The 12,740-nt window shown below is 30.0% G+C and overlaps 1 long non-coding RNA gene across 5 annotated transcripts; it reads right to left on the bottom strand.

Annotated features, from left to right (window-relative positions):
- Positions 1 to 7,211: 7,211 nt before the first annotated feature.
- On the bottom strand, positions 7,212 to 11,985 carry LOC18042897. 5 transcript variants are annotated; one of them, XR_002905148.1, is made up of 9 exons: positions 11,733 to 11,985; positions 10,917 to 11,010; positions 9,953 to 10,037; positions 9,296 to 9,378; positions 8,917 to 8,976; positions 8,653 to 8,753; positions 8,468 to 8,544; positions 7,795 to 7,922; positions 7,212 to 7,452 (listed from the first exon to the last, which is right to left on the bottom strand). It is a non-coding gene; the product is annotated as an uncharacterized LOC18042897 (long non-coding RNA). The 5 variants fall into 5 exon arrangements; XR_002905150.1 differs by lacking the exon at positions 8,653 to 8,753; XR_002905147.1 differs by lacking the exons at positions 8,468 to 8,544; positions 8,653 to 8,753.
- Between the last annotated feature and the right edge of the window lie 755 nt (positions 11,986 to 12,740).

Genomic DNA, 12,740 nt, shown 5'->3' with positions numbered 1-12,740 from the left:
TGAAATTGGACATGAGATCAAGTCTACAACCATTTCAAGAAAAGAAGACAGTAAAACTATATTTCACAAAAGCCGCCTATATACGTACATACCGTATTAATTTTGTTGCAAGTAAATTAACTATTAATTTATATAGTATCTGAGTCGAGTCCAATATAAAAATAACAATTTTTATAACATATGATTGTCTAAATTTATCGAATTACTAATTTAGCACACTAGTCCTAAAATTGTCAAAAATTATTATTTAATCGATATTATTGATTTATTTTTTTATATTCATGTATTAATATTTAAATATTTATTGTTATACGAGGAGTAATGAAACAGCCTAGAGATAATGATTTGAAAGACTATATTAACAATATACGCTGTAAAGATAAGAACAATAGTGATATATAACAATAATATACGCTAAATATTAACAATATTTAGTGATTCTCAAAATGGATATTCTCCATAAATATTAACAATATACGTTGTAAAGATAAGAACAATAGTTTCTAATTAAATAAAAAGTATATTAAAAAATGAGTGGTGATATTCTCATTTCTCAAATTGTGCCACCATACTTTAAAATATAATTATAAAACATTCAAATCATTTTTAATAATTTCAGATAAGAAAATTTCAAGAAATTAACTAATTAAAATTTCCTCATATATATATATGTGGATTCACTATTACACCACTGGTTTAATAGTGTTAGTTGAAAAAAAAAAACCAGAATACTGTATAGTGTAATAGCAAATCTACACGAAATCTGACTTTAAAAATCTGCGCCTGAGAATTATTTTCTATATAGATATGGAGGGTTATTTCAACATAAAATTTATATCCAAAATTTTAACGTAAATTTTATGAAGATTTATAAATTTCTTAAATTTTACTACTATTTTGACAAAAATAGTAATTGACCTTTAGTTGTCATTTAAAATATCAATTATGCCCTTGCTTTGGGAAAAAAAAATTGCAAGATTCATTATACATATTTTGACTTGTAAAATACAAATAGAACTCTGAACAGATAAAATGAATTTTACCCTTGAATATAGAATACTAATTGCCTAATATGGTAATATTATAGTTAATGCCTGTTTATGCTTCCAACCATTAAAATGTTTTATCATGGAAATTGAGAAAATAGTCTTTTTGTCAAGGGCGTTCCTGATATTTTATAGATGTGTAAGAGTTCAGCTATTCAAATGGATAAATTTATTTGTTAAATCCTTTTTCTTGATAAACTCTTTTATAAATTTCAAAGAAGGGCATAACTGGTATATTAAAGATCAACATAGAAAAATAATAAAATGTAAGATTTTATGATTATGTAGCAGTAAAATGTTAATAATAATTATTGCACCCAGATGTTATTTCCTAATTGCTATTTTACTAGTAAAAAAAATAATTATTATTTTTCATAATTTTTGTAACGCTCTCCTGCGAATTGACCATTCTCAAATCACTCTTTATTTTTTAAAATCTCAATTTATTCTATTTTTGTTAAGAAGACCCAAAAAAAAGATCATCAACTACCTCCATCTTTTCCTTATCTTTTACACAAAAAATAGGATAACTTGAGATTTTAAAAAATAAGGGGGTGATTTGAAGATAGTCAATTCAAGAGGGAAGTAGTCTAAAATTTATCCTCTCTTGAATTGGTTAATTTCGAATCACCCATTTATTTTTGAAAATCTCAAGTTACCTCTCATTTAAAAGATTAAAAATGGGTATGTTGATTTTTTTTTTAATTTTCTTTACAAAAAGTGAAGGTAGATTAAGGTTTTTAAAAATAAAGAGGTGATTTGAATTCAAATCACGAGTCGGAATCTAAAATTAACTCTTAAAGTAAAAAAAAAATGAAAAACAAAATAAGATTTGGAAAAATCATGCATCACGGAAAATTAATTATTTATTATTTTCCCTATTGTCAAATGGGCTCCTCCAACTTTAACGTTATGACTTTTGAGCACATATTTTGCCTTATAGTCAGAGTCACTAGCTGTTGATAGGGTCATTTGGAAAGTAGTGGCTCCGTAATCATTTTTTTTTCTTTTGTCCAATTAAAGAAAAATAAGGGGCGCATTGTTTGAGCTTTTAAAAAAAGAAATATACATAAATAATTGGTGTTAGCAGACAACATTAAGAGTTATTGTACTTTTGTTTACAAGATTACGATAGAGTTATTGTACTGTTGTTTCTTACGAACATTCGAGAAAAATTTTGTTCTATTAGTGTAAACAACCTTTCGTAAGGTTTAGAAAAAAAGACACCAACACTCATAAGGTTTGAAGAAATTAGGACACTAAGACTTGCTTTTTTTTTTTTACTATAATACCTATTGAATATAGTAATTAGAACATTAACTTTAAAATTTTTTAATTAATATAAATAATATAATCTATCCAGTAGACTAATAGTATTAAACTATTTTTAACATTTAAAATAATATTAAAATTTTAAATTTCTATATTTATTTTGATAATATATTTGTATTTATGGATTAAATAGATTTTACTATTAATAAAATATCTCCCTTTTAATAATATTAAAATGATTTTTTTACATAATATTCAAAATAATTTTAACTTTAATTAATTTCTTTTGATTTTATGCTTCTATTTGTTAAAACTAATTTTAATATAATAAAATATGTATATTTCTATCTATTATAAATTTTCAAGTCAATTTTTTGAGTTTTTAAAATGTATTATGGTTAAAAGGGGGTCTTGATGTCTCTTATTGAAAATTTAGGGGTCTTTATAACTATTTCTCTAAATATTGGGGTGTAGGTGTCCTTTTTCCTACAGGTGCATTTGGCAAACTGTATTGTACTAATTGTATTGTATTAACACTGTGTTATAACAATATTGTATAATTGGTGCTACACTATACTGTATTAATTTTTTGTGATTAATTTAAATTATATATTCTATTCTATTAATTTATATTATATTAATATTAATATTATTATTAATTTTAAAGTAATATTATTCAAATTTATTCATATTTAAATATTTATTATAGTTATATTAAATTGTAAATTTGTTAATAAATTATAATGTAAAAATAAAAAATATAATATAATATTATTGAATAATAAATTATATACTTATTAATTTATATTAATAATCATAATTACTTATTTATGTTAATAATTATAATGTAAAAATAAAAATATTATATAATATTAAATGAAATTAAAAAGTTAAATTTATTTATTATTATTATAACAAAGAAAAGGGGGAAAAAGAAGAAGAAGCAAGCTAATTCGGCACTTGCCGCATTAGCCTAGCCCATTAATGTAGTAATGTTGCAGTTATTTTTATTGCCAAACATGGATCTGCATAAATGTAATACAAAACAGTATTTTTATCTCATGTAATGTGGGCTACCAAACACGTCCTAGGGGTTGTAACATTTCATTCTAACTCTTCAATTTATCCACATGTAAAATTCAGTATACATTGACTTGATTATACAATCTCATTAGAAGCTCTTCTATTTCACCAAATTCTGAGGCCGGTCCTGCCTTGGATGAGTATTCACAACTGACCGATGCTTTATAATCATCAAATAAAGTAAAATTTGTGCTTTTAACAAGAACTCATTACTTCAAGCCAATAGTTCCAGCTAGCAAAGGAAGGAATTCAGGCAGCACTTTTTAACAAATGAAAGTAGTGAGCTGTCATGCTCTATTATTATTTTCACCATTTGAAAGAAAGAGAAAGGAAAAGCCAGAGGTCGGGAATAATTAAATTATCATCATTTAGTCCTTTAGCGCAAAAATCTTAATTATTATTTAATCTTTTTAGTATTTCAATAATAGAATGCTTATTTTAGTTTTAAGGGACATGAATAATCATCAGGAAAATTCTCAAGAAAGAGGTAGGGATAGGATGGTTCCACTTAAGTACCTTGTTTTCTTAGACTCTTATTGTCTTTTTGATAGAATTTTCCTAGACATGCATAAATTTACATTACCACGCGAGACTTTAATAATCCGCATAATATTTTAAGTATTTTATATTTCCTCCCACTGGAATATAACATTCTTACATGTAAGATGCATATTATGTGAATTTAATGGCAATAAAACTATTTTTATTCATAAATTCAAGCATGCAAAAAATAAAAAATAAATTAAAATTAAAACAGAGACAAAAATTTAATTTTAAAATAGAAAAATAGGAAATTAATTCTGGTCCAGCTGCCGCAAATAGCGCCGCAATCAGAGGTCGGGAAGGCGGTGCGTACATTACACGCGCCACTGTCGCGGGTAGGTCAACGCGGCACACTTGGCATGTGACTTGCGCTAACTCATAGTCTAGCCGAGTTCAGTTCATGGGGTTTGGTTCGCGCGGTCTGGTTCGATTCGCGCAGCCTGGACCGATTTAGAGTCAAGCCTTTTTTTAACTCTCCTCGTCGGCGCGTGTGATACACATCCCAGATTCTGGCCATTTTCTAACCTTACATTTCTAACTTTCCACCTTTTTTCGTGTCCTGAATTCAAATCTGGTCTTGAATTTTTGTTTTATTGAAGGGGTGAATTTCACACGCCATGCCCGATATTGGGACAACACATGTAACATTGTTCATCTTCTTTAATTTGAACAAAAATTCTAGATTTCGAACTAGAATTTTAAACGTTTCTTTTTCTCAATTTACAAGTCCAAATCAAGCATTTGATATACCGTTGCAAATATAATTAAAAGATCTTTCCAATGATATCAATTTTCCAGAGAACGAATGAACATACAAAAAGTTATAAGCAAAATAAGCATGCGGGTTTATAACTTAGGGTTTCAATTTATTCATTTTTCAAGAGCATATTATGTCAAACAAAGTTCCAGATATACTCCTTGTATGTTCACGTGATTATATTTTGAATTTCATACTTTAACATTATGTATATTATCATATACCATTAATGTGTGATTTTATCAAATTTTCACAGAAAACATGGCATATTAGCATACAGAATGCACCCAAGATCAGAACATAAACTACACATGCTCTGATACCAATGATGATTTTCTAAATAAATTATGCAATTTATTTTGTTCAACCAAATCCATACCTTATTAGTTGATGCGGAAATAAGCTCCCTCTAATCTTCAAAAGCGGATTGTCAGGAACTAGCACGAGCAGATCGCAACGAACAAGAATTAATTGCTAGGAACCTTTATGAGCAAATCTCCTTCATGAATGTGTTAACATGAATATGTTAATAATATTGATTTTGATGATAACAAATTTTATATGGTTTTTGACAAAAATATTGGAGCTATTTCTTAATAAACAAAAGCCCTTTTTAATCTGCAAAAAAACTTGTTTAAAATTACAATTCTGGTTATAAACGGTGAACCGTTTATTTTAAACAGTTAACCGATTAAAGGCAGAGAGCAACATATTTCCTAAACCTCTAACCGTTTATGAAAAACGGAAAACACAAAAAATGGGAAGGTTACTGGAAATTAACGGTAAACCGTTTTCTCTTAAACGGTTAACCGATTATCACCAGAGAGCAACATATTGCCTAAGCTCTAGCCGTTTATGAATAACAGAAAACACCAAAGATGGGAAGGCTACTGGAACCTAACGGTGAACCGTTTATTTTAAAACTGTAATCGATAACGTCCAGAATCACTGATTAACCAAAACTGATAAGGCTAAATTGTTTTGCAGGTTACTGGAGACAAACGGTGAACCGTTTATTGTAAACGGTCAACCGATAATATCCAGAGAAGCCACTTCACGCAAGTCCTTAACCGTTTAGTGTAAACGGATAACCAATGTTTATCTTGCAGGTCTCTGGAAGTTAACGGCGAAAGGTTAATCCTAAACGGCAAACCGTTTATTTGAAAATTGGCCCAACGGTAACTTTGACCAGCCTAAACGGTTAACCGTTAATGGTTAACGGCGAACCGTTTTCTGTTCGACAGTTTGTAACGGCTAGATTTTCAGCTCCAAGTATAAATAAGCTCATTCAAATTCAAAGAAGGTTGATCACAACACGACCATTTGAGCTAATATTCGAGAATACAATCTTCATAGAGCTTAGAACACATTCTTGCTTCATCTATTCACATATTAAGCATCATTGTGTAATCTTATATATTGTGAGAGGCAAAACAATTTGTAATCTTTTACTTTGAGTGATTGTAAGTGTTGGGATACACTTGAGTTAAGAGATTGGGGATAATCTCTTGTTGTAAAGGTCCATTGACACCTTGGAAGTCAAGTGTAAGCATTTGAAGCCTTGGAGGCTTGCTTAGTGGAATCCTCAAGCCAGGAAAGCTTGGAGGCGTGGACGTAGGCGAGGTTGGCCGAACCATGTAAAAATCTCGTGTTTGAATCCCTCTTCCCTTATCTTTTTATATTGTGATCATCTTAATTGTTATTGCTTTGAATTTAATTTATAATTGCGTTAAGATTTTCTTTAATAAATTGAATAATTTTTAGAATCCCAATTCACCCCCCCTCTTGGGTTGCATACTTGTATTTCAGAATGGATTTGTCATGAGTTTATGTCACTGATGATCAGAGGACAATTATGTATTTAGAAAATCCCCTCAATTCACAAAGCAAGAATCCACTGACTTTTTCCTTTTCTCTCACTCTCTTTTGATGTTGCTTTGATTCTTATGACTATTATTGTACGTGCTATCACTTACCCATGAAGTGTTTATATAGTACAATAAGTGTAGTTTAATTCAAATCAACTTTCTAGAGTTATTTGATAAGCTACATCTTATGGCACTACAAGAAAACTGACAATAGATGACTGCAAAAATCTATCATAAAGGGGGGTGGATGACAGTGAAATTATCTATCATCTATGTACCTGTCACACTTTTATGATAGAAAAAAAAATGTCATTAATTTATGATACCGTTTAAATGTCATATGTCAGTCAGGAAAAAATGAATAAATTATTTAAATTTTTGGCGAGAAATGTAATTTTTTTTAATTTTCAAAATTTGGTGGGTAAAATATTACATTTGTGACAGAATTTGTGATTGATATTTTATGTCATTAATTTCTTTATGACTTATTTTATGATTAATTTTTTCTGTCATTCTAAATTTATGCTGAACGTAATTATGAATTACTGCAACAAAATTTATGCATTCCTATATATGAAATTCAGGCATAAATTCATATGAACCAAAAATTAAATTATATATTATATTAAGTCGAAAAATAAATTATATTAATAATGCCATCCAAAAACAGTTTTATCCAACAATTATATCAAACAAGATCAATTCACCAGACAAAATCCAGCAACTAAGAACAAATGTATCAAGTTTTACAAGCTAAGAAGGCATCAAGTGGCTGTAGTGTTGAACTTAACCCATAATTTCAGTAAACTTTCAGTACATGAACTGCCATTTTCAACAAATACCCAATCAAACTCTCAAGTCTAGCAGCTTCAATTCCGTCAACCTGCATGTGCACCATCAAATGAATATAGCTAGCATTATTGTTATAAAAGAATTAATTAACTACTACAATAAAACCATTAGGTTTTAGATACAACAGAATCATTACAAATTCAAACTCAATTTGCATGGGCAGCACCAATGATAACAGCCAACATATCAATATAAAGATTTATCTATTAAACTAAAACTACAGGTTTCAGATGCAACTTAATTCCTTGCTGAAATAAAACATGGAACCAAAATGGTACCCACAAAAAATAAACAAAAAAAAAATTATAAATATGTTCTATTTTAGGCTTAAAGTGGTAGATACACAAAAGTTTAGTTAAGATAATTAGTTTACCTTCACAAATCTCATCTTAGAGCCATAATTCCATCTTTCTTTACAATCCTCAGCTGAGAACAGTGTCATAGCGCTGTATGAATAAACTCCCAAGTTTAGCAGTTTCTCTCAACCCGCATGCGCAACACCTATTGAATATGCCCAACACCATCATTATAAAGAATTAACTACTACAGTAAAACTCCTAAGTTATAGATGCAACAAAATCATGACAAATTCAAACTCAATCTGCATGTGCAGCACCAATGAATATAGACAACACTATCATTATAAAGAGTTATCTATTAACATAAAACTCCAAATTTCTGATGCAACTTAAATTAATTCCTTATTGCAATAAAATATGGAACCAAAAGGGTACATACAAAAGGCAATTAACTTTCTTGCAAGTATGAAAATAAAGAGGAAGCTTTAAATAGGTAGTATACAAATTTACTGCTAGACGCACACACAGACCATATATCCATATGATATATCAAATTTCCTTGCTGTGGCTTTATATATGATTCCTATTTTGTGATTTCTTTGGCATATATCTAGATCCAAGTTCATTAATTTTGGTAACATCTTGTCCTGCACAAATTAAGTATATATCTAGAAACAAAAAACTTAAATATGGCTAAGGCTTAGGCACATGTGAATATAACTAATTAAGTTTCAGATTTATACTAACCATTTCTCTTTTTTTGCTGCGCTAATGATTTTAGAACAATGGCCAACCCACTCCAAACAAACTTCATCTATCTCAATCTGAGAACAATGTTATAGCGTTATATGATAAACTACAATATTTTCGTATCTAAAATATATTAAAGAAAGCGAGAATATGAGGATTGTGAAATGAAAAGGAATACATACAATTTAATCAGCCGTTCTAAATCAGGATCAGGAGCATGTACCCCTTAGGATCCAAATAAAACACTTTTTTTTCACCACCATTAAACACAAACCAATGGAAGCTAAAATAGAAAAAGCCAAAGAAACAAAGCAACAACTATGAAAAGCTAAAATGAATAAATAATGATAAGAACACTTTATTACATTTTGAAATTTCTAGACTGGGATTGCATGGCACAAATAATAATTGTCCTTTACGGGCATTTTTTAAGAGCTTGCACACACCTTCTACTCCACTGGGACGAGAAATGTCCGGTATTTGTCCAGGATGGGGTAACACAAAACCTAGACAAAAAAGAAACAATAATGGATGAACAACATACATATATTACCTTTGATATATAATTGGAAAAAGAGAAAACTAAATGAGAACTGATATATAATGAACAAAATTATAACTCTAGTTCTCAAGGAAGCATAACAGAGAAAATTGCAGGCATCAGCAAGCCATGGAGCCTAGTTTTAACTTCAATTCTTCTTTGTTGTGGCAAACTTAATAATATCGATGAAATTTGGCTAATTCAAATATGACAAAAAAGTCAATCAGCCAAGTCAAAAGACAATAACTTCTTTATTTGCCTTTGGTAGCAAAAGTAAAACACACCTTTAGAGAAGCTCCACCACCCAAAAATCCATCATTATCCAATTGTGCTGCCAATTCTTTACAATTTGCTCCATTTACAGAACCTATTTAGTAAAGGGAAAAAGAAAAGTGAATCTGTTAGTACTTATAAACGAGGAATACAAAAACAGGCCTGGTTCACAACATTATTATTCATTACTCCTCTAATTAATTAAGCTGGATAAAATATAAGTGGTAGAGAATTCTGTTCTTGGATTCATTTTCAACAGTTTGCATTGTATATTATGTCTTTAAGCAACTTCCATTTTTGTAAATATTTGGAATTGTTTAAGAACCAATCCAACTAAAATTATTGTTGCAGAAGGAAAAATATTAAGCACATAATAGAGCAAAAGAATGCTTCTCTCATAAGCATAACCATAAGAATAAATCTCGTTGATATCAAATAGAAAAGGCCAAAGTAAGTTCAGTAAACAGGTTGAAGTAATAATATTGTATGTTTAGTTGTAAAGTGCTCTTTACTACTTTGTATGAACAAGAAAAAGGTCTAAGAAGACCAACCATAAGCTTCAATAAGCCCATCTTGGCTCTATACATATTAATAACGATTATAGGATACTCAAAATTAATTTTAAACAGTGGTCACAATTAATAACTAACAAAGTAGTGAAAGGATACCTCCCAAGATGATTCTAGTTGATGCTGTAACTCCAGCATTGACATTATCTTTAAGCCATTTCCTCAGTTTAGTATGGACCTGTCACTTATATTTAAAACATGGTTTGCGAAAAATGATTACCAAAAAATTGACAAAATATCAACTTTAAAAGCACAACAAAGAGCAATTATGTCAACAAGTTTTGCTGGCAAAAAGAGATAAAGTAATAACTAAAATAGACTGAAAACATCTATTTACTTGTATTCAATAGATAAACACAAAGTACAAAAATATTTTTGTGCATGTCCCCATCTGAAAAGGTAATGACACAAGCAAAATTATCTGTGGGTTTGTGTGAGTATTTAGGTAGATGTATAAATGAGAGTATCCACAAGCATGGGAGTCTGAAGATGGATTGAGGAACAAATATAATTCTTTGCTATATGTATGAATCTACAAGGTGAAAAAATGATGATAACTATCAGAAACAACTCTATTGTATTATTACTTGTTTCAAAACTACTAGAGCTATAGACAAATTCTAAAATGCCCTGCCTAGGCTAAAATGCACATGGTGAAAACATATAGAAATGTGTTGACAAAAAAACTAAGCAAGCTCCTAACCAATTTCGGTAAAAAAAAAGGCTTATAATCAATCAAACAATATTTATATTGATAGCAAGCAGGGGCGGAGCTAGGGAAAAAATTCTACAGGGGCCAAATTTAAAATTGTAATTTTTACGTTATTACATATGTAAAATTCTAATTCTACGGGGCCGATATAGATATTTTACACTAATTTTTCACATTTTCTTTAGAAACCCTAAAATTTTTCAAAATTCTACAGGGGCCATGGTACCCTCTAGCCTTATGCTAGCTCCACCCCTGATAGCAAGCCAATAAGGGTAGTCATATTATTCTTACAAGCATGAAGATCATTGTCATTAAAACATTAAATTAAATAAGACATAAACCCAAACTTACTTCCTGAACCTGAGCATGGTTTGCAACCTTCCCAATACCAATGGCCCAAACTGGCTCATAAGCCAACAAAACATTGTCCCAGTTGGATTTTTTTCTACAAGAGAACAAATAATTAATTGTTCATGCAGTGTAGAATGTAATATTACAAAATATACAGTCTTTCGCTAACCATAGATAATCATCCTATAAGAAAAGCAAATTACAGAACCTTGTGTAACTAAGATCAGAAAAGAAACAATAATGGATGGATGTGGATATATATATAAAGCCCTCTCAGCTCCATTCCTCCTTTACTTTGCTGCTTTTCTGAGAAAGGACCCTAAAGCAAACAAACTAACTAACATACACACCAAAAAAAAAAAAAAAAAACTAACTTTAAATGCATAGAGATTGATTGCAGAAGGTGAATAAACAAATTAACACACACAAAAGAAACAAACTAACACAACCTCTCAGTTCTAGTCTTCCTTTAATTATATATCCCTAGCATTTCATATTTGCTTGCACTATATGCTTGCCCACATAACGTCCCAACAACACTTCCCAAATCAGTGAAGACACACCACTTAACCAAAATTAACAATATAACATCTTCTCCAAATTCAAACAATAGGCTATATGGCAAAGAAAATCAAACAATTTCATAACTGTGATGACCAATTACTAACCGAAAATGGCAATATAATGAAAATCAAAGCTCACGAGGAAGACCCCATCAATTTCTAGGGTAGATAGAATCAAGCTCTTCTCACAAACAAACAAATTTTTCCCCTGAAGCATGCATCCTAGAATCAAATACAGAAACTAAGCATTTACCTTGAAGATACTTTGCTGAAAGGACTAAAATCTTCCACAGCGAGAGACTAGATACAGTAGGGACAAATCTTGGTTTCTAGGATTTAGTTAGCAGTTCAAACAATGGCTTCAACGCTGGGAGTTTGAACACAGGTGGGGAACGGTCCGCCATCTAGAGTTTAGGTAGTGTACGTAGTGGTTGATTGATTGATAGTGACGATGAGTATTTAGGCTAGGGTTGAGTGTTGTCTGCAAGTGAGAATGACGATGTTGATAAGTATATAGTATTGAAGGACTTAGAAAATTTTTGTTTTAGTTTACACACTCTCTTAAACGCAGCGTTTCGTTTTATTTATTTTTTAAAATCATTTTAATAATCTAAATGTTGCGTTTTAGATTATAAAAAAATAAAATATTACTTTTGAATTTAGTCAAACACGGTCAATATTAAATTTCTATCACAATGTTTGTGATTGAGTTTATTTCTATCACATGCATATCATAAATTATTGATAGATAAATATTCTATCACAATTACATCATTAATAGTTTGATAGACCAAAATTCTGTCACGTCTCTATCATAGTTATATGATAAAATGATTTTTTTTCATAAAGTGATTGTCATCTATTGCTAGATTTCTTGTAGTGTGTGATTAGATTAAGATAAAATACTAATTTTATCTTACAAGAATCCTAGAAAAACTCTAAGTTTATCATTTACGTTAAATTAATTCATCACATCATGGGCGTTAAATCTAACATCTCCCACTCGCACGTGATGGGATGATTGAGTAACCAGAGCAATGAGAGTAGGACTTTTGGGCATAAAGCCACAATCGTAGTATCATATGGGCCAATGCAACATGTGACCCATGAACAATATAAACTGGAGCTTGTAGAGCAAAAAATCTCAATTGCACTTTTTGCAAGAGATTCAAATAACTTGTTCATTATTGGAACTTTTGGAACTTGATGATTTACCAAGTCTTAGAAGCTTTTGTTTGGAGAATGACAGTCTTGAATTCCC

Source organism: Citrus clementina, unplaced genomic scaffold (assembly GCF_000493195.1).
Source record: "Citrus clementina cultivar Clemenules unplaced genomic scaffold, Citrus_clementina_v1.0 scaffold_5, whole genome shotgun sequence".
Taxonomy (NCBI): Eukaryota; Viridiplantae; Streptophyta; class Magnoliopsida; order Sapindales; family Rutaceae; genus Citrus; species Citrus x clementina.
The sequence above is the reverse complement of the archived record's forward strand: the minus strand, read 5'-3'. Positions and strand labels throughout refer to the sequence as shown.